The sequence below is a fragment of the Lagenorhynchus albirostris genome, chromosome 7 (genome assembly GCF_949774975.1).
Source record: "Lagenorhynchus albirostris chromosome 7, mLagAlb1.1, whole genome shotgun sequence".
Classification (NCBI taxonomy): Eukaryota; Metazoa; Chordata; class Mammalia; order Artiodactyla; family Delphinidae; genus Lagenorhynchus; species Lagenorhynchus albirostris.
Genome location: NC_083101.1, coordinates 45,479,429 through 45,503,133, shown reverse-complemented (window position 1 = coordinate 45,503,133; position 23,705 = coordinate 45,479,429).

Sequence of the window (23,705 nt, the reverse complement as noted above, 5' to 3'; positions counted from 1 at the left end):
TGTTAAATGAAGAGCCCAGGAATTTGTTCCAACTCCTGGCACATAAAATCTGGGGGAAAAAAGAACCCCAATTTGATTAATATTAAGCCGGTATGATTTAGTGAACTGAAGGTTCAAAGAAGAGATTAATTTAATTACAGAAAACTTAAGAAAGTTTCATTTATTACATACCTGAGGTTGGGGGCTGAGCTGTTCCCCCTTCATGTACAAGATGCTTTGCACAGAGTATGTGTTAAAGAAGTGTTGGCTTGCTTTACTAGTCACCAATGGCAAGCAGTTCAAGAAATAAAAGCAGAAGAGGAGTAGAAGATCAAGCTGGTCTTTGGGTGCCCTGACATGGTAGCATCAGAAAAATTATGTCATGAAGAAAAAGTAAAATTAGCATTATATTGTGCTGGCTACTATAAAATTTTTGTAAAACACGGTCCCTGCCCTCTGAAAACAAATAAGGAAGGCACATAAGCCCAGACCTCATGAAAGCTAGCTATTGATCAAGGCAGATTTCAGTGGCAAATGAAAACATGGAGGGGGCCACTTTGTTAAAACTGGAGAAAGGTAGGCCTTGTACAGTAGTTTAAGGAAAAGTAAATTACTTTATCTGAAATAATCTTCCACCCCCAATTGGAGCAAAATAATACAGCAAAGCCATTATTTCTATTCTCCTCCCAAATAGGTCAAAGAAATAAAGGAAGATTTTGAATGAGTCATCCATGTCCTATTAGTTGGCATCTATCTAGCTTCCATCTGTGCCTGGCACTGAGTTAGAAACTTTGCACACATTTTTTATTCTTTCACAAGGCTGCTGTTATTATGCCCATTATGTGCAAGGAATCCAAGGCCAAGAGAAATTAAGGGACTTGCCCAACGTCACAAAGTAAACTGGGATCCACCCAGGTCTATCTGACCCCAGAGCCTACTATGTTCTGTCATCTCTGGCCCAAGGTTTTCCAGAAAGTCACTGAGCCTAAATATATTAATTTTACCTGCCTACTTCTACACCTTCCACCTCTTTTCTTCTCTATCTCCTCCAAAATAATCTCACCACCATCTTCCACAAAGTAATGCACCCTGTTACATCTGTTTTATATCTGTTAAAAAAGAGAATAAAAAATTAATAAACAAAAAATAAGGAAATATTTGAGACAATAATTTTGATGCAAATGTCAGGTATTTTTGTTCTTGATTGCTCTAAAATTTACTTAAAAGTAGCCCATGGAGAATATTTCCAATTTTACTCTCATCAGTTTTCTTCCTTTCTAGCCTTAAAACCCTAGAGAGGCTTATGTTTGTATTTTTTCCAAAAATATTTACTTTCTTGCACTAAAAATACAATTCCAAATATTTGTCTCAAACTGCTGAAAGGAGAGGCTTAAAATGAAAACAGCATCTACCATACCTGTAGCCTCAGGAGTATGGCACTTGCCTTTTGAAAGTGTGCTGAATTTCACTTAAAACACATCTTTTCCTTTTTGTTTGTGATTTAAATTGACCTTTTTTTTTCTGCTAGTTTTATGGGGAGTGATACTATAATAAAATGTTATATAACAGTAGTCAAATATCACACACCATGCCTCTCATCCCTTTACATTATCCGAGTGTTTGACCGCCCCAAGATGAATCCACCTTTTGCTAATAAAATATTGATGCTTGGAGAGGGTTATCCATCTTGCCTGAGGCCACACAAAGTCAACAGTAGAACTACAGAGTTAATCGTGGAATCAAGTGTCCCTCCTTCCGTTGAGTTTACTCATATATATCTACTTCTAAAACTTGTATTTTAAAAAGATTATTTAGGGCACAGTTCCTCATAAAGTCCGTCACTTGGATGTAAACTTCTTGAGGGCAAGAGTAATTCTATTGATTCTTGGTACCTAGCAATGTATACTAGTGGGATTTGTTATAATTATGTAATTAATTGTATGCCTGCCTCTCCTTATTTGAGAAAGTATTTAAAGAAGATTTCAAGAGAATATAAGCATCTATAACATAATTAAAAGTGAAAGTGAAAAAGAACATAAGATGTAGATGTAAGATGTATAAGCGAGATGTAAGATGAAGCCAGGGATGTGACTAAAATACGTTTACCATCCTGCAAAATATTATACTAGCTACAGTTGGATCCCACATTTACTTCTAAACTTACTAATAGCAAATGAGAAAAGGGAGTCTGATCAGTTACACTATCCATAGGTTCCTTAAGAAAGCAATTACTGCAGAAGAGGATTCTCCCTGATACTACAAGCAGATATAGAGTCCCTCCAATGGATTGTTAAATATGTGTTAAGTAACTTACACTGATTGCTTTTGTTTCAGTTTTGTTTGTTTTCTACACATTTCTCTGCCTTTAGGAACTTGACAATTTGGTTAATTTGCTAATAAATTTATAATCTAATAATACCCTAAGCTAAACTATCTCCTATTCATAAATTTGAGTTTAACAATATCAAATCATGCCCTGTTATGCCTTGTGAAATATTAAAGATTTTCAGGGTCCTAGGATTAGAGTCATTCCTAGGATGCGATAAATAAGGAACATTCTGATCTCTGTATTATGTATTCATTCCTTTCCCAACCCTTATAACTCTACAACTTTCAGCCTTTCCTGCAAAATCTAAGTTTCTGGATACCTACTATTGCTGCCTCCTACCCCACACACCACTTTTACAAGGTCGCCTATAAATAGAGCCCTCTTGGGTCTTCCATACTTAGCCTTCAGTATTCGTTTTGTGCTGCCTCTTCCCATGCATTCCCCCTCCCTGGCCGCCTTTGATGCTCACTTTATCAGTTTTCACTTATAAACACATTGAATGGTGGTAGGAGAGTCACATGATGTGAGTAACCCCACAATTCTGGCTGGTACCAATCCAGTGTTAAAGTAAAGATGTACCAAAGTAAAAATATTTATTGCATTTTTGGGCATTGAACATTGAAAAGATTCCAAATATCGAGGACCAGGGAGGAAATAAGCACAGATGCCACCATTTGGTGGGTTGTTGTTGTTGTACATTTTAGAGACAAAATACAGTAAATGTTTTACAGACATAGTTGCATTACCATGCGTCCCCTGACATACTGTGCTTGTCACTTTATTATTTAGTGTTTCTGCGGTATTTTAACTGTCCTATATTATTTTTCACAAGCATATCAAGTATACTAGTTTTAACCCTGTGTGGAACCTGATCACAAATGGCCAGAGATGTTAAATTTCTACCTCATCACACAGAAAGTTCATAAGTAAAGTTGAAGGGAATTGCAGAGCCTTGTCCTTTGCCTTATATTAACTGATCTCATCCACTCACGCAATGGCCATTGAAGTCCTAATGTCCTTTAGGAAGGGAAACAGAAATAAAAAATACAGGTCTGCCCTCATGGAGCTTTCCACCTTGGTATGGACTGGGGATTAATAGAAAGCAAAACAAAGATTTGCATCACAATGTGATTGGGTGCTGTACTCAGCTTAATAGGGTACAATCAAGTTACACACAGTAGAGTATAATCGTTTAACCTGATTGAATTAAACTATGGAAACATGGCATGAGAGAGGGAGAGAGAAAAAGAAAAGAAAGAAAAGAGAAAGTAACAATTTAAACCATGCAGGTAATTCCCACACTGCTCCTTTCAAGGAGCACGTACCCCAGGGTGTGCATGGGACAGAAAATGGTAGTCAATTGTTTTCTTAGCCTCAGCTCCACTAATGTGTGCCACTCAGTGTGGAGGTTTAAAAATATTTTACAAGTATAGTTTTAAAGATACTTTAAAGACACTTTATATACATAGACATATCATGAAACATAAGCTAAATACAAGCCAACTGCTTTACTGTACTTAATGAAAATGCGTACTGCTCCCACATCTGAGAAAAAAATGCTGTGTAGGACTCACTGAATAATAGCTTGTCAGTCTCTACTGTGGCATTAGCATAGACTTACATACCCTACTTGACAGGCAATTTAAGGGATTTTCAAGGGTGATTGTAACTCTTTAAGATTTTCATGTTGCAGTCTAGTTTCAGACTCCAACAGCCAAAGAGGTGTAACTGGAATGTTTACATCACTCTTGGGGAAAGAGGGAGAAGTGGCTGCTTGTTTACGTGTGTCAGGGAAGTCCGACAAAGGAGGTGGCCTTTAAGTTGAGTCTTAAGGAATGATTGGTTTTGTCTAGGCTAATAAGGAGGACAGAGCATTACAAGCAGAGGAAACAGCAATGTGCAGAGGCAGAAATGTCTGAAGTAATGCATTTTCTAAAAATTCTAAATAATTTGATATGGTCAAAGACTAAGGTGAATATAGAAGAGTGATTCTGAAACATTGGATTTTATACATTGGGACATGAGAGATAATTGTTAAACAATGAAGTAATGTAATAATTTTGTCCTGAAAGGAGGCTGCCTGGTGATAATATACATACCGTAGTTGAAATGACCAAAGCAGGAGCAGAGATAAATTTGGAAGATGTTGCCAAGGTCCATGTGAGAAACAATGAGAGATTGTACTAAGGCACTGGCAACAGGGGAGAATGAAGTGCACAATTTCTAAGGAATATTGGAGTTAGAAATGACAGGATTTGGTGACAGATTGGATGTAGGAGATGGCATGGTTCCCAATTCAAAATATCTACAAAGTTGATTTAGTCAAACCCTAAAGTAGTAAAAGTAGCTACATATTTGTAAATTAATGTATGGGGAAAAATGGTTTCTACTAAGAAAATTGTTTTTCTTAAAAAAGGACTACATAAAAATATGTTCCTCTTTTTTTCCCTTGGCTACTAGGAAACTCAAATGTAAAATTAGTCTTAGTGTGGTGATTAATTTTATATGTTAACTTAGCTGGGCCACAGTACCCAAATATTTAGTCAAATATCATTCTGTGTTTCTGTGAAGATATTTTTTAGATGAGATTGACATTTAAATCAGTAGACTTTGAGTAAAACAGATTGCCCTCCCTAATGTGGGTGGGCCTCACCCAGTCAGTTGAAGGCCTTAGTAGAAAAAAATGCTGACTTCTCTAGAAGAGGAAATTCTGCCAGCAGACTGCCTTTGGACTCTAACTGCAACTCTTTCCTAGGTCTCCACACTGCACAATCACTTGAACCCATTTCTTTAATCTCTCTGTCTGTCTCTCTCTGTCTCTGTCTCTGTCTCTCTCCATATATCTACATGTACTTCTGAAAAATATATTGTGCTCTGATGGTTTCTTTTTTCTTCTTTTGCATAATTCTCTCTTTTTTTGTTTGTTGTTATGCTTGGTATGTTTATCTTACTATAAATATACATCATGTTTGGGTGATATCTTTTTCAAAATTAGAAAATATGATATGAACACATTAAAATCAGACTATGCTGTTACTTTTTTTCATGGCCAATTCTTAAAACAGCCCTGCATGATAAATTATATATTCCTTCAATAAAGATGAGGAAACTGAGGCTTTGAAAACTTGAATGGCATTTCAGACTTCCAAAGCCTGCAATTAACAGAGCTGTGCTGGAAACCCAGATCCAGCTGTCTCCAGGTGACTCCCCACCATATAATGCCACCTCTACAAAGAGGCAAAACTTAAATAATTCAATATAACACAAACTCTGAAGGCCTCCACTAGACTCACTTCAAAAAAGAAGTCTCTTGGGCTTCCCTGGTGGCACAGTGGTTGGGAGTCTGCCTGCCGATGTAGGGGACACGGGTTCGTGCCCCGGTCTGGGAAGATCCCACATGCCACGGAGCGGCTGGGCCCGTGGGCCATGGCCGCTGAGCCTGCGCGTCCGGAGCCTGTGCTTTGCAACAGGAGAGGCCACAGCAGTGAGAGGCCCGCATGCCACAAAAACAAAAACAAAAACAAACAAAAAAGTCTCTTGTGACTCAATTTAACATTTTGTTTGGATATGACAATTTCTAGAGGAAGCAGAATGTCTTTGTCAGCATTCTTTCTTACAGATAGCAGAAATCCATCACAAACCAGGTTAGGCCAAAAAATGACAGTCTCACGGCTGTCCAGTCCTCAAGATAGAAACCCAGCCAGGCCACAGAAAAGTCTGGAAGCAGGAACTCCAACACTCTCAGGCCTCATTCTCTCTCTGTCTCTCTCAGTTCTGCTCCTCTTTAAAAACAGACTTACTTCTTCTCCCCTCCTTCAGACAAGGTTCTGGATTTCCTAGGCCACATGGCTGAAAGAGGCTAATGGTGACATCTCGTGGGTTTACATCTCATTAGTTTTAATGGACAGATAGAATAAAGTAGACTCTTGTTTTTCTGACCAATTCTCAAGGAAAGATACCGATCCAATTTGTGTCAGGTACCCACACCTAGTAAAATTAGTAGGACCAGAAGCTTTGGATAAGGAACCAGATACCTTGTGTCACATACTGAGCAGAATTACCAGAAGAGATCCTGAGAGATACTTCTGACTGACCTGGAAAATGAAGCCACTAGGACCAGAGTTGGAGGAAGGACAATGTGGGAGAAAATTAAAGGGGCTTTCCCTTTTCTTCTCAAAATGAGATGGTGAGAAAGGGGAGGTGCTGCACCCAAACTCATTATCCCATGGAAGCAATAACTCTGTCTCTCAATAGAGAATAGTTCCTAGGATCTCTGAAGTTCCCAAATGTAGGTAATTGGAATTTCTAGTTTACTCATGTAAAGGTCTGGCACCCAAATCCACATGGCCTAGCACCAAAATAGACAAACTATCCTTCTCTGATGGTTGCTTTCATGATTTCTCTGTAAGAGGGACACCCACAGGGGCAAGAGGTCGCTTCACTGAACCACAGATAAATCCACACTGCTTGTCCAGCAGAGTGGATGGGAACTAATAAGTGCAGGTGTTGCTTTTGAGAACTAATAAGGTGAATGGTTTAGAGCATACTTATAGAGAGCCAAGAGGAAAGCTCACTTCTGTTGTACGCAGGAAGGTCTAATAGCTAGAGTCAAGCCAAAGGGAACCTGCCATGATTTGGGGATATCTAATAGTAATTTGGATCAACATATATAATAAAAAAGATAGAGGAGGAAAAAGGATGAGTGAGTCTCTCCTCTTTGGGCTAAAGCAAAAAGATGGGGAGAAAAAGAGAAAGATTTCTCCAGCCTCTACAACAATTTTGGCAACTAATATTCTACTAGACCTGGAAGTCTGTATTCTCTTTCCCCATTCTCCCATGATTTCTGCTGCTGAAGTTTTCCCTTTGGACCTTCTCCTGCCAGCCCCAGTATCCAGTCTTTCCAAGGCTTACTCTGAACCATCCACTTTCAGCAGACTTCAGGCAGCAGAAATCCCCATTTGCTTCAAAGTGTTTGTAAAATAGAATCATATATACTATCTACATATAATTGAAAACAAAAAGAAAAAATACAACTTAGAGCAAAACCAGCTGACTTTTTTATATTCCTACTGTCTAAGAGGAACAGTTTAATTCATAGCAGGGAGAAAGATAAACCTATGGATGCCTGCTTTTCACTTACATGGACACTGTGGGAGGAGCTTATATCCAAGAATAGGATCCTGTGACAGGAAAGAGTCATTTCAAAGATCCTGCCAGTATGATGTGTGATTGAAAGGCCTAGACTTAGAGTGTAGGACCTTTGTTTAGAGTAATAGAATAAGGTTTTGGATAGGCAAAGGTAGTACTAGAGGGAGTTGAACAAAGGGGTAAGAAGTTGGATTTCATGAAGAAGCATGAAATTGAGTTATGGAGGTTGGGGCAGAAAGGCTATGAAGAAGTGGAGAGAAGAAGCAGGCAAGATGTTAGAAATCTGTGACACAAACTGGTAAGAAAATTGCCTATGAAAAATTTCCACTGGGGGCCTGGGGAACTTTTAAGCTGTGGGAGGTATAATATTCAATATTAAACTATAGACTGTTGTGGATATAATCTCCCTCTATCTCTTCCAAGTCTCCATGAAAAAGACTGCCTCGTATATAATGCAATGGGAAAGAAGGGGTCTGAATCTCAACAACTGGTTGGAACTAAGTAGCAGCTATACTCCCCTTCTCCCACCTTTACATGGCACCTGTCCTGATACTTCCACACTGTCTGATCCAAATTTGTATTGATGCAGGCCTAAGAAAAGGATGCAAGATATAAGTGAAAGGAAGAAGTTCACAGAACAAAAAGGGGCACTAAGCAAACAAGCCCTGAGGATTTGTGGAAATCTTGGAAAAGGCTCTGGACTCCCAGTGGGAAGTGAGATAGTGCCATTTTATTTAAATAGTGGGGAAAAAACTACTTCCTATTTTTAAAATAATTTAAAGAATTATAAACAGTAAAAGACCTCATAAGGGTGAAGAAATCAGGAAAACACCAACAGCTGATTCTTGAGTTATGCTAATCCAAGTTGGTGGCCTTGAATCCTCAGGCTTCATTTCCTGAAGCACTATGCAGATCTACAGAATCTACTTGAAGGTTTCTCCCTCCCATTCTATCTCTACATAGTTTACTTTGAAAGCATTGACTGTGGAAATGTTGGCAGCCTTGTGCTTTTCCTTGTATTAACATATTTTGTTGAGAGAGGTAATCTTTAGTCCTATATGGTTATGCGTATGTATAACTTAGTACCTACAGCGACTTTACATTAATTGTAAATACTATTTATTCCTTAAGTATGGTGACCTGATACCCCAGCTTTTTCATGTTTTGACCTTCCAAACACCCAGTCTGTGGTTGGCTAATAGGTATCAGAAATAGAGTTCAGAGGTCCAGCTAGATGGATCAGACTGTGCTCAAACCAGGTGGATCTTGTTTAGTCCATAGAGTGTCTAAAAAAAATTTTAAGCCAACATGTATATATCAGGAAACTAACATGAAATCCTAATTTCCTGACTCTTTAGAAAAATCAGAAGATCTGGGGAACTTTAGATGGAATACACACAGCTCATTTGCCCTGACTGACACATTTTTTTAAAAATTAATTAATTTGTTTATGGCTGTGTTGGGTCTTCCTTTCTGTGCCAGGGCTTTCTCTAGTTGTGGCAAGCGGGGGCCACCCTTCATCGCGGTGCGTGGGCCTCTCACTATTGCTGCCTCTCTTGTTCTCTGCGGAGCATAGGCTCCAGACGCGCAGGCTCAGTAATTGTGGCTCACGAGCCCAGTTGCTCCACGGCATGTGGGATCATCCCAGACCACAGCTCGAACCCATGTCCTCTGCATTGGCAGGGAGACTCTCAACCACTGCGCCACCAGGGAAGCCCTCGACTGACACATTTTATTTAGGTTATCTGCTTGGAAGGCCTCTTGAGCTTTGTCTACTGATCTGACCTCTGCTTGAGCAAGGCCCATTATGGAAATGGTCTGTCTCACAAGGCGACCCAATCTATGATTAGACTGTTTAAATTGTTAGAACTTTTTTCCTCATATTGAGTGAAACTCCATTTCCATGAAATTTACACTGAATTTACCAAAAGTCCACCTTCTGATCTCAGTTTTACCCCCTAAATCTAAATGGTACCACTTTGATTATGAGTATATAGTCATCTGTTTCCCCCAAGACTCCTCAATCCAGGCTAAACATCCTAATTAATTTAACCTTTCCACATATGTCAGTAATTCTCAACACTTTTGCCTTTCTGGTCATTTTCTTCTGGATATTATCTAGATATTAATGACAAAAAGAGAATTGCCACAGACCACTTTGTCATGATTAAATTAATATTCACATCAAACTGAAGTATAAGTCGTAACTTTCCCTTTTTTCTCTTACTACTTTTTTTCTTATTTTGATGCATTTGACTATTACTTGATGCCCTGCCAGAGTAATACAGGTATGCATCAGAAATTATGAACGTCAGGGACGGGATCCATAATACATTCACTCTGTCCATTTTACATCCATAATGGATTCATCATGATGTGCCTTCTGAGTGTGATATGTAAATAATTAAGCAAGTAAGCACCGCTTTTATACTGTTATTTAAAATAGGGTGAGTTGACAGAGATACTAATTGACAGGAGGTGAGTTAAGATAGGAAGGTTGTGTGTGTGTGTGCATATAAATGTAAAAGCATTTTCCCTACGTTTTTGTACAATTTTTTTATACATATAGGAAAATAGAATATCAGAGGCTTAAATGAGCTGAGATTAATTAGGAAAATGACAGCATGAAAGTATGAGTGACCTGCCCACGGTCACAGAGATAATTGCTGACAGAGCAGACCTAGGATCCAGGTTTCTTGGCTCCAATTGCCTTTCTTTCCCACATACAAATATCTGATCCTCATATCTTTCTAGTAGTTTCTCAAGATAAATGTATAATTAATGCATCTTTAAGAATGTTACAGGTCCAGAGAAAGGAATTAAATTGAACCTACTAAGAATTGGGTTACATATATGTAAAAACTTTAATCACAATCTTACAAATCATTCTCATCTATCCAGGGTTTAAAAGTTCAGGAGGACAGGTACCAAATTTCTTCTAGAAGATGGAAGAATGCATGAAATTTTAAATTTCTGGTAATATTTTTTGTTGACTGGTGCCCCAAAATGTGTATATTAAGCTTGCTTCACTATATTTCATGTGTAAAAAGGTCAAGACTTTGCCTAAATGTTAGTGACTTTTAAACTTCCACAGGAAATTCCTGTTGTTTTTCTAAAATCCTACACAGAATTCTCATGCTGATTTCTACCTCACTGAAAGAGAAGTTATTTCCTAACCAGAAGTCTGAACTGAACATAAATCTTTATTTAAGGCATCTGTGCTAAACAAAGCGTAATGGAGATTTATAGATACCTGGACACAAAAAACTTCAAATGATCAATTAAAGCATACTTTGAGGTATGTAATTACAAGGCAACACCAAAGAAAAGTAAACTGAACTCCTTAAAAGAAAATAAAAATGGATCATCCTGCTATATATAAATACCTGAAGCCAAAATAATAAGATCAATAACTATGGCACTGAGTTACTGCATATACCTCAAGAGCTTCAACAGTTACTCCAGAGATTTTCAGTCAACAAGTTGCAAGACATGATGGGTAGAAGTCAGTGTAATGGACTCTGTGAGTTACAATGAGGGTATCACTACTGCATTTGATGGATACTATACATTTCACTGGGAGTTGACACTGATTGACAAAATCCCAACAACTGAATCCTTCACTCCTGGAAATATGTCATGTTTGCAAGGAATATTCCTTTGCTTACTTGATTGTCTCACCAAAACCATCTATTCTATGAATCTCAAAGTGAAGCCTGATTTAAAATGAGAATCATCCCTGATTCAATGTTAATTCTACTGTTATATTTACATTTATGATGATTCATTTTCAAAACTTGATTCTGACTGAATTAATAATATATCAAGATACTTGCTAAAAAGCAACCATTACACAGTTAACAGTGAAAAGGCAACCCACAGAACAGAAAATCGTATATCTGATAAGTGGGATAATATACAGAATATAGAGGGAACATTATATATATATAATATATATTTAATTATATATATATATGTAAAATAAAAAATAGGTGAAGACTGGAGAAGACATTTCTCCACAGAACTGATACAAATGGTCAATAAGCACATGAAAAGATATTCAACATCAATAATCATTAGGGAAATGCAAATCAAAACCAAAATGAGAGACACTGTCTTACACTCATTAGGATGGGTACCACCAGAAAAAAAACAAAAACAAGCCAAAAAAAAAAAACCCCAGAAAACAACAAGTGTTGGTGAGGACATGAAGAAGTTAGAACCCTTGCGCACTGTTGGTGGGAATATAAAATGTTGCAGCCATTATAGAAAGTAGTATGTTGGTTACTCAATAGCATCGGTCAGAATGGCCATCATCAAAAAATCTAGAAACAATAAATGCTGGAGAGGGTGTGGAGAAAAGGGAAGACTCTTGCACTGTTGGTGGTAATGTAAATTGATACAGCCACTATGGAGAACAGTATGGAGGTTCCCTAAGAAACTAAAAATAGAACTACCCAACAATCCCACTACTGGGCATATACCCTGAGAAAACCATAATTCAAAAAGAATCGTGTACCACAATGTTCATTGCAGCTCTATTTACAACAGCTAGGACATGGAAGCAACCTAAGTGCCCATCGACAGATGAATGGATAAAGAAGATGTGGCACATATATACAATGGAATATTACTCAACCATAAAAATAAATGAAATTGAGTTATTTATAGTGAGATGGATGGACCTAGAGTCAGTCATACAGAGTGAAGTAAGTCAGAAAGAGAAAAACAAATACCATATGCTAACACATATATATGGAATCTAAAAACAACAATGGTTCTGATGAACCTAGGGGCAGAACAGGAATAAAGACACAGACTTAGAGAATGGACATGAGGACACGGGGAGGGGGAAGGGTAAGCTGGGATGAAGTGAGAGAGTAACATTGACATATATACACTACCAAATGTGAAATAGATAGCTGGTGGGAAGCAACTGCATAGCACAGGGAGATCAGCTCGGTGCTTTGCGACCCCCTAGAGGGGTGGGATAAGGAGCGTAGGAGGGAGATGCAAGAGGGAGGGGATATGGGGATATATGCATACATATAGCCGATTCACTTTGTTATACAACAGAAACTAACACAACATTGTAAAGCAATTATACGCCAATAAAGATGTTAATAAAAAATAGAAGTATCATAAGATATAGCAATTCTACTTCATGATATGTACGCAAAGAATTTGAAAGCAAGGTCTCAAAGATATATTTGTACACCTATGTTTATAGCAACATTATTCCCAATAGCCAAAAGGTAGAAGCAACGAAGTGTGCATTAATGGATAAATGGATAAACATACAACGGAATAACATTTAGCCTTAGAAAGGAAGGAAATTCTGACACGTGCTTCAACATGAATGAACCTTAAGAACATCATGCTAAGTGAAATAAGCCAGTCACAAAAAGACAAATACTATATGATTCCACTTATAAGAGATATCAAGAGTAGTAAAACTCATAGAAACAGAAGGTAGAATGGTGGTTTCCAAGGGCTAGAGGAAAGGGAGAATGGGAATTGTTTAATGTGTGTAGAGTTTCAGTTTTGTAAGATGAAAAGAATTCTGGAGACGGGTAATACTACTGAACTGTGTATGGAAAAAAAGGTTAGGAAGGTAAATTTTATACTATATGTACTTTACCATAATTTTTTAAAGCAACCATTAGTCTCACTAAAAAGCAAAAGAATGTTTATTATTTTTGCCTGTAATAGTAATAATGGCTAGTATTTACTGAGCCCTTATGCCTCAGGCACTATTACATGCATTCTCTTGTAAAATTATATTTTAAAAAAGTCAACCACAAGGGCATCATTATCATCTTCTTTTTACAGATAAGGAAACTGAAAATTAGAAATTAAATAATCTAATCACATCTGACACTCAGAAGTATTGTTGTATAAAAAACACCCCATTTGACAAAATCCAACATCCATTTATGATAAAAGCTCTCAGTTAACTAGGAATAGAGAGGAACTTAACTTGATAAAGACTATCTACAAAAAGTCTACAGCTAATGTCAAACTTAATGGTGAGAAACTCAAAGCTTTCCCACTAAGATCAGGTATGAGACAAGGATGTCCCTTCTCACCACTCTTTTTCAACATTATACAGAAGTCCTTGCTAATAAAATAATGCAAGAAAAAGAAATAAAAGTTGTACAGATTGGGAAGGAAGTAATAGAACTGTCTTGATTCACAGATGACATGATCATCTATGTAGAAAACCTGAAAGAATTGACCAAAAATCTCCTGGAACTAATAAGCAATTATAGCAACTTTTCAGGATACAAGGTTAATGTACAAAGGTAAATTGCTTTCCTATATGCCATAAATGAATAAGTGGAATTTGATATTAAAAACACAGTTCCAGTTACATTAGCACCAAAAAAAGAATTACTTAGGTATGAATCTAACTAAATGTATACAAGACCTATGTGAGGAAAACTACAGAATTTTGATGATCAAAGAATAGCTAAATAAATAGAGGAATATTTCTTGTTCGTGGATAGGAAGACTCAATGTTATAAAGATGTCAGCTCTTCCCAACTGGATCTATAAATTCAATGCAATCCCAGTCAAAATCCCAGCAAATTATTTTCTGGATATCAACAAACTGACTCTAAAGTTTATATGGAGAGTTAAAAGACACAGAATCGTCAGCACAACATTGAAGGAGAAGAATAAAGTGGGAGGACTGATGCTATATTCATCTTCAAGACTCACTGTAAAAACTTACACAACATTGTAAATCTACTATATTTCATTTAAAAAAAAAAAGACTTACTGTAAAGCTACAGTAGTTATGACACTGTGGTATTGGCGAAAGATTTGACAAATAGATCAATACAACAGATTAGAGAGGCAAGAAATAGACCCCAAATAAATATAATACTATGTGTGAATCCTAATGTAAACTATGGACTTTGGGTGATTATGATGTGTCACTGTGGGTTCATCCTTGGGAAAAAATGCACCATTCTGTTGAGTGATGCTGATAATGGGGAAGACTATACATGTGTGGGAGCAGTCGGTATATTCAATCCACTCACATATTTGGTGCCTTGTCAGGGGATACTCAAAAACTGGGCTTAGCTGGGGGATTCTCAACTTGAATGCCTGAATGTGGCCTTTCCATGTCTCATGAGCTTCCTCAAAGCATGGCTTCTTCAGGATAATCAGACATCTAGCATTATGGCTCAAGGCTCCAAGTGTTCCAGGAAACAAGACAGAAGCTGCATGGTCTTTTATAACCTAGCCTTTGCAGTCACATAGTGTCATTTTAATCTTTCTACCTTGGTCAAAAGAGTCACAAGCCTGCCTAGATTCAAGGGGAGGGAACCTAGACCCCATCTCGTGATGGCAGAAGTGTCGCATTCGTGACCATGTTTTAAAGCTGTCACACACTCAAAAGCCCCTATTCCATGTCAATATGTGACATTTAGTTCTAGGGATTTATAGGTTGTTATTACTGAAGAAAGTAGGAAAGAGGTAGGTAACTGATAGAAACTTTTACTCTAATAAAGCAGTCTTTAAAAAATGAAAGCATGTATAACTCAAAGACATTTTCATTTGAAACACAATGCCAACCTAAGAATTTTTTTTAAACAGTCAATTCATATTAAAGCACAAGATGTTTACACATTTTTGTTCTTAATGAGAAATGCACCTAAAATAGAGGAAAAGTCACAGCAGAGACCAGTGCTGAGATTGTTGGCATCTGAATAACAAAAGGACAAAGAGATGATGGATGACAGTATGCATATTAGCAAGTACCAAGCATTGTTAATAGCCACTTGCCTGCTTTGAAGGGCAATACTGGATTTACTCCAAAGTCTTTACAAGGAGGAGAGCAACAGTGGATGAACAAGCAGAACCCCTCAGGAGTTTAGATCAAGCTTGAAGGATTATAAATAGAGATACCCTAAAACCCCTCAACAGGCAAAAGTAAACCCATCAATAAAACTAACTATGAGGAAAAGAAACAGCCTGAAAATCCCAGGAAAAAAAAAAAAAGAAGCTTAGAAAAAAATGAAGAAAACTCTTGGTTATTCTTCCATGTGAAGAAGACCATCTTATCGGCCATGGAGAAGGGAAATGTACAGGGTATTGTTTTTATGGCCCACTGAGGACATTTTCTTAAGGCATTAAAGAATGACTATGAAGCTAAATAAATAAAACAATTGAAGACTGTCAGTTTTTTGTAACTACAAAAGAAACAATGAAACAATTTAGAAAAGTTGTAATTAGTAATTGAACCCCCTTGAAAATAACAATATAATAATTTATAGAGCAGGTTTAGTTTTTATCAGTAAGGATGACTAGAAGAAAAATCATGGCTTACTAAAAAATTGTCAACTTCCAGATTGTTTTATGGTTATTTTCCTATTGTATGTGCTGTAACAACTGTTCAAAACTGAACTTGTCCTATAAAGAAAAAATTTGTTTTTAAGATCTACTCTATAATTCAACATAAGCATTTAGGAAAGAGAGAAATGTGAACAGACATACAAAAGAGTTGCTTTATCCAGATTTTATCAACTAGAAATCTGTGCTGAGTCACTTCAGTATTTCAAAAAAAAAAAGTACAGTTGTTTATAATAGTGACTGCAAAGCTCTAAAATATATTGAAGTGACTTCTGAGTCATCAACAGAAAAACAAGAAAGGTTGGCTGGTGAAAGATTATGGAGGACATCAAATACCAGCCTAAGGCATTTAAGTTTCATTTGATGGGCAAAAGGGAGACATTGAAAGTATTTGAACAAGGCAATGACATTACCAAAACAGCCCTGTAGGAAAATTAATCTGGTGTTAAAAGACAATTCAGATTTTAATAAGAAATGACTGGAGACCAGTTAGGAGGCTATTGAAATAATCCAGAGAAAAGGAAAAAAATAAGTCCCTTAACTAGGTTTTGTGATCATGGAAAAGAGAGACGACAAATATATTGTCCCAGTTGGCCTGGGACTGAGGAGTTTCTGAGGATGTGAGAGGTTCAGTGCTTAAACTAGAACAGTCCTACGCAAACCAAGATGGTTGGTCACCCTAGTTAGATGTTAGGGGCAAAGGAAGAGTCATTTTTTGGTTATAGGGAGGCAGGACTGGGATGACCATTGAAAAACTCTCTAATAGCTAGAAGCTTAGGTTAACCAAAATGCCCGCACTTACAGCTATTCCAAACAATCACAATTCACCATAAATTTGGATCAAAAGGTATGGACACCACAAATGAATGGATAACTTTCTAGAAGGCTTTGTTGTATTTTACCTACAGAGTAAGGTACAGCAGGACAGAATCCAGAAACCTGAATAAGTTACAAAAAAAAAAAAAAGACAATAGAGAGCAAATGTTAAACATAGCCTAAAAATTAAGTCAGTGGGACAAAGGGTGAGGCAATGTTGACAAAAGATACTAGGATGGAGGGTGCAAGAGCTGAGTATGAGTTGGGAAGCTGAGTCAGGAAAAAGCAGAGGTGATAAAGGAGCAGGAAATGGGGCTTCAGGAAGAAATGCATGTAGGGGCAGTCAGTGTCCTAATCTTTGCCAGTTTCACTCAAGCTAAAGCTTTGACCTCACTGAGTTTCATGCTCTAACTGTGGCCTATTGTCTATTTATTTTTAATGGAAACCGCTTAAAAGAATAGGTATATTTATCTTTCTTTTAATTTACTTCTCCACCCTTTACTTGTTACTTATGCTAGCATCAATTAGCTCTTCTCCACAACACCCCTGGCAAAGAAACTATCGTGGCAAGATTGTATTTTGCCATACACAAAGTGTATGCCTTATGTTACTTGTTTCCACGAGTTTCTCCTTCCTCTTGGCCTTTCCACCTTTCAGGTAGGAACATTCTCTTCACTGCCTCAATGAGGTATGTCAAAACAGAATGACAGAAAAGAGTGGGTGAGATGAAGTGTAACACCATATTTTTTGAGTTTTAACTGTCAAGGTATCTGGGGAAAGGGGAAGATACAGTAATAGATTTTGGAGAAGATTGATGATTATGATGATGAAGGAAAAGGAGTGGGAGAACAGATAGATGATAGATAGATAGATAGATGATAGATAGATGATAGATAATAGATAGGTGATAGATGATAGATTGATGATAGATAATAGATGATAGATAATAGATAGATGATAGATGATAGGTAGATAGATAGATAGAGAGATCTAGATCTATCTGTAATCTATAAGCTTCCCAAATTCTGGGATGTAAAGTGGAGAGAGGAAAGACTGCAGTGAACTGAGGAGGGAGACAGGTAGTGGACACAGCGAGGGGCTCAGACTCAGACCTGAAGAGATTACAGTGAGAAAGGCAGTGTTGCATCCAGACACTTCGACCCTCAACTAAAGTGTCCACTCTTTCAGGACAACAAGCTAGCACCACCACCTACCTCTTATTCTAGCCAGAAATCTGGGAAAACTCCTTGACTACTCTCCCTCTTTCCACATCCTAGTCCTATTGATTTGATTTTCTAAGTATCTCCTGAATCAGTCATCTTCCCACCATCCCCACTACCACTACCGCAGTCCACTCAGTCCATCTCATTCAGTCAATTCCAGCCCACGTCTTGCCTGTGTTAGAGCAGCCTCCTAACTGGAGGCTCTTACCTGTTTCCAATACATTAGTCTTTCTAATGGGTTTGGTGTTGATTGGCACATCAACTTTAGGTTAGACTGGTAGTAATCATATTTCAGTTTAGTCTAATCATTCACAAAAATTGAGTTTAGTAATAAATAATACCTGACACATCAATTATTTGGAGGATTCATCAGTTAATACCTTTAAAGTATGCTCACATGGTAACTTGATACCCAGTAACATACAGTGTGTGTTATCATTATTATTATAATATTATTATAATTATAATATTTAATTTTTTTCCTATCACTTGCCTGTCAAAGTTTGAAATTGACTTAGGAAGAGGATTTGGTTGAATCTAATTAAAGGTGAACTAACTTAACCAAAGAACACTCTCCAGAAGTTCAAGGCCAAAAGTACCGCTGGACTCACAGGTTCCCAGAATGAGGGTCTGGGAAGCATTATGATCCAAAGCAGCTGCCTTTTTTTTTCACTTCCTACACCCACATTGATTTTTGTCCCTTCTTCTCACTATATCTATTTCATTCTCCCTCTGAAGACTGACTTTTTCTGCTGATTCTTCATGCTTATGAAAGCAAATGGCTGTCCTAAGATTCCCTACATGTGTTCTCAATTCTAACTCCTAACAGAAACAGTTTTCAAATTTTTGTGAGCCTAGAAATGATTGGTCACCTTGGGGCAGCTGAGAGTCTATGAAGGGCCGTAGGAAGGGCAAACAGCATGACTAATGTGTTTGTTCATCCTGACTCCAAACTATGCTTCCAACCATGTCTCCTACCACTTCCCTGCAAAATGGATACAGCTCCAGCCACGCTGGATGACTCATCTCCCACAATTGCTATCATCTGTCAGTCTCTGTGCCCTTCCACATGCATTGTTCCTTCTATCTGAATGTCCCTTACCAACCCTTACCTAAGCAACCTATACTGATCCTTACGAATCAGCTCAAATACCACCATATTGATGATACTTTCACTTCCTGTGTATGTACTGCAAATGACTTTGTATATTTTGTGTATTCTCCAACTGTAACTCCTAACATATTGTATAAAATCATATATTAATTTTTTCTGAACTTCTTCAGGGCAGGGATTCTTATTTTTAATTCATCTATATATCTTCAGCATCTAGATAATTTGTTGATTGAACACTTAAATGAAAGTTAATTGTAATTTTTTCTTATAAAATTAGATTCATCCAGTCTATTCAGGAGACTCAATCTGAGCTTATGAAAAGTCTGAATGAATAAATATTTTTAAAGTACTGTTTTAAAAAAAACACAGCATACACAATAATGAAACTAAAGCTAATAATTTATTAAAGATGAGTATTCTGATAGATCTGTTTTAATTGAGTTATTAGATATTAGTATATTTGTTTCATAGAAATAGACATTGACAAACTGGTTTTAACATTGTGCGGAAACTGTTTCGTTTAAGCAAATCATTCTCCTTGTTTTCAGTTCACCTTACATTTTATTGCAAGAATAATATATATTTTTCAGAGATGATACAAGAGTAACTGGCTTGTGCCTGAATAAGTCAGAATACTGAACACACATAAGCCCATTTTAATAACTGTGCTCTGCCTGTGATGAAGCTAAATATGCTACTTTTCAAAACTGCTGCTTTTAAAATCATTTCTTTTGAGGATAAATTTGTCTCTTTAGTGTTATTGCATATCCGTTCTCAGAACTGCCTTTAACGTTTTTTCTCTCTTCCTTCTCTTTCTCATCTCATTCTATTTCTTCTAAACTGTCACTAAAGTCTAGCAACACCCTCTGTTTGATTCTTCTGTTCTGATGACCTAAAACTATTTTATTCTTTCTTCTAAACTCTGTACTCTGAGATAGCTGATACTTTGAGTGTTCCACAAACATTTGCTCAACTTCCAAGCCATTGTGAGAACACTTGTCCCTCCATATTCACAGGGGATTGGGTCCAGGACTGTGCAGGGATACCAAAATTCGAGGATGCTGAAGTCCCTTTTATAAAATGGCACAACATAATTGGCCTGTGTATTCACGGATTCCACATCCACAGATACCTAGGGCTGACTATATACTTTCCCACTTCACTGATTGAAATATTAGCAGATGTGCCAGAATGTTTTGTCTGGCTTCTTGTGCTTGGTGATCCAGCATGAGAAAAGCTCACCCCAGTTAGATGCTGCTCTTTTCAATTGGGCCCCAGATGTAAGGCACATTGAGCCCGTGTGAACCTAATGCACAGCCTGGAGCTTGCCACCTAAGCCAGACCTGCACAGATGAACCCATCCTAAATCAGATCTCCCTGTTGACCTGCAGACCTCAGAGCATGACAATAAATTCCCATTGTTGTCAGTCACTGTATTTTGAGATCATTTGTTACATAGCATTACTGTGGTAAAAGCTGGCTGATAAAAAATTCTTCCTGATACTGTCACTCTTTCTGAGTCTAAAACATTTTTAAAAATCATTAAATTTATGGAATTTAAGCATCTCTCACATGGCAAGAGTTACATATGTAATGAAGAGATAAAAGAGTTCATTGTGGTCATGACTGAGCAACTCTATGTGCCAGACATTATTTATATGCATTATTTCTAATCCACCATTTTACGGGTAAAAAAAAATTGATTCAGAAAGTGTAGATAATGTCCTCAAGGTCATGACTCTACTGAGTGTCAGGACTGAAACTCAAACCTCGGTTTCTACCTTCTTTCTTACACTGCACAGTATCATTTATGCTCTCAATTAAAGTGACAGTCACCAGAATAAATGATATAGTTTCTGATTGATATGTGATGGGTAGCAAATGGCTTAGACCCCCTTCATATAAAAAGATGAAAATATTTAAATCATTTTAATTATGCACATAGCATAGTTTGACATTTTTTAATTTAGAATTTCAAGCTATTATGGAAGTTGTCAGAGCAGGTTTGGAAGATGGTTTTTATTTGCAGTGTTGCAAAAGCACAGAGTGTTTAAAATAAAGTAGATTTAATTGTTCTGGGCTTTTCTCGTAACACGTCCAGTGATGAACAGTTGTGTTGTTGCACAAAACAACTCAGATTTGAAAAAGACCAAATGACCGTTATTTACCATTGTAAAGAAGAAAATATGTTTGAAAATATGACATAAAAATGCTCCAAACAACAATGTTGTGAAATTATAGTTGAAAGATACCAATTTAAAGTAATTTACTCTTTGATTTTTAGTTTTTTCACCATCCAAACAAAACCTTCTGTTTTGGATGATTTGTTTTGATTTGTTTGGTTTGGTTTGGTTTTCATTCAGACATGTTTATAAATACCATGGCTTTCCTAATACAGAGAAAATCTGGAAAAACAGAAGACAATAACTTTTCTAACTCAAAGAGCAGGCTGCTGACTGTCATGACAGGCCACAGAGTAGTTATGAACCAAAATATCAAGTCTATAATCACTCTGAGCAACAATCTACAGAAATACTTCACAAGAATAAGACAACAATATTGTGGTCTTGCATCGTCCTGTCTTGATATGCCAAAAGAAAATTATAAAAATGCCAATATAACTAATATTCCACTAGATTTGTTAACACATGGCCTGTCAAAACCTTAGATACTTAAGGTGCCAGAGTTTAGAATTTAAGCTATCAGAGGTTGAAATTTGAAATAAGGATAAAACTCAAAGTTAGCAGGGGAGTCATGAATTAGGCTTTATGTTGAGAGCAATTCAAATTTGCTGGGGATTAGGGGGGATTCCAGGGCATATGAATGAAAAATGAGTGTTATATTCATTGGATGATTATTAGCCACTATAACAAATAACCCCAAATTTTCAATATCTTTATTGAGGTATATATATATACATACAAATATATATGTATATATAATCTTATATATATATAATTCTATATAAAAACAATATATATAATTTTCAATATCAGTATTGAGTTATGAAAGTTTATTGCTCCCTCACAGTTCATTGTGAGTGATCCTGGTGGTAACAGAGGCAGGCTCATGCTCCTTTTGTTACACATTCCTTAGGCCCACATTCCTTAGGGCCTCGTAGTCTGAATCCAGAGTCCTCAGAAAGCGAGAGCGCATGGAGCAAACACACTCCTTTCTTTACCACTTCAACCCTGCAGTGATAATCATTTGAACACACATTCCAATGTGAGAAATAGTCACATGGCCCCTTCTAGTTGCAAAGGAGGATGGGAAATGGAGTCCCAAGCCTGGTAGCTATATCCCCATGACGAATCTATATTATGAAAAAGTAACACCAAATATGGTGGACAGTTTGCTATATTGCTTCAGAAAAATATTTAGTAAATTGCATTGTGTTATACCATTATAGAAAGGACTATGAAGTTATAAATATTGTTTTCTTCCTTCAAGCAGCATATAATCTAAATGGGAAAACAAAACAGATTAATGGTATATGCTTATGAGCTTTTATACAACCAATTTTCCCTTACTGAGAGGACTATTTTGGATTGGAACTACTAGAAACTTTGTTTCTTTTCCTTCTAGCCGTATTTTTTAATATTCTTTTATTTCTTCCAGTTTTATTGACATATAAATGGCTTATATAGCACCATATAAGTTTAAGGTGTACAGCAAAATGATTTGACTTACATAAATCCTGACATGATAACCACAGTAAGTACATTACATCCCTAGTACTTCTTTATCTTGTAACTAAAGATTTGTACCTTTTAAGTTCCTTCATTCAATTCCCCCTCCCCCCACATCCCACCTCTGGTAATCAAAATTTGATCTCTTTTTCTACGAAGTAGTTAGTTAGTTAATTAGTTAGTTAGTTTTGGAAGTGTAATTTACCTACAACACTATGTTAATTCCTGGTACTTAACATAGTAATACAATATTTCTATGCATTTCAAAATGATCACCACAGTAAGTCTAGTTACTGTCTGTTACCATACAAAGATATTACACAGTTATTTACTATATTCCCCATACAATACATTTTATACCTATGACTCCTTTATTTTGTAACTAGAAGTTTGTAGTCCTTCTTAATCTCCCTCACCTATTTCTCTCCTCCCCTTAACCCCCTTTTCCTCTGGCAACCACTTGTTTATTCACTGTATCTATGACTCCATTTCTGTTTTGTCATGTTTGTTCATATGTTTGGTTTTTTAGGTTCCCCATATAAGTGAAATCATACAGTATTTGTCTTTCTCTATCTGACTTATTTCATTTAGCATAATATTTTCTAGTTTCATCCATGTTGTCGTAAATGGCAAGATTTTATTTTTTATGGTTGAGTATTCCGTTGTAAGTACATACCACTTCTTTATCCATTCATCTATCAGTGGGCACTTAGGTTGCTTCCACATCTTGGCTATTGTAAATAATGCTAAAATGAACAAAGGAGTGCATATATCCTTTCAAATTAGTGTTTTAGTTTTCTTTGGGTAAATACCCAGAAGGAAAATTGCTGGATAATATGGAGTTCTATTTTCAAATTTTTGAGCAACTTCCATACTGTTTTCCATAGTGGTTGCACCAATTTACGTTTGAACCAACAGTACATGAGGGTTCCTTTGTCTTTACATCTTGGCCAACACTTTTTATTTGTTGTCTTTTAGAGAATAGCCATTCTGATATGAGTGAGGTGATATCTCATTGTGGTTTTGATTTGAATTTCTCTGAC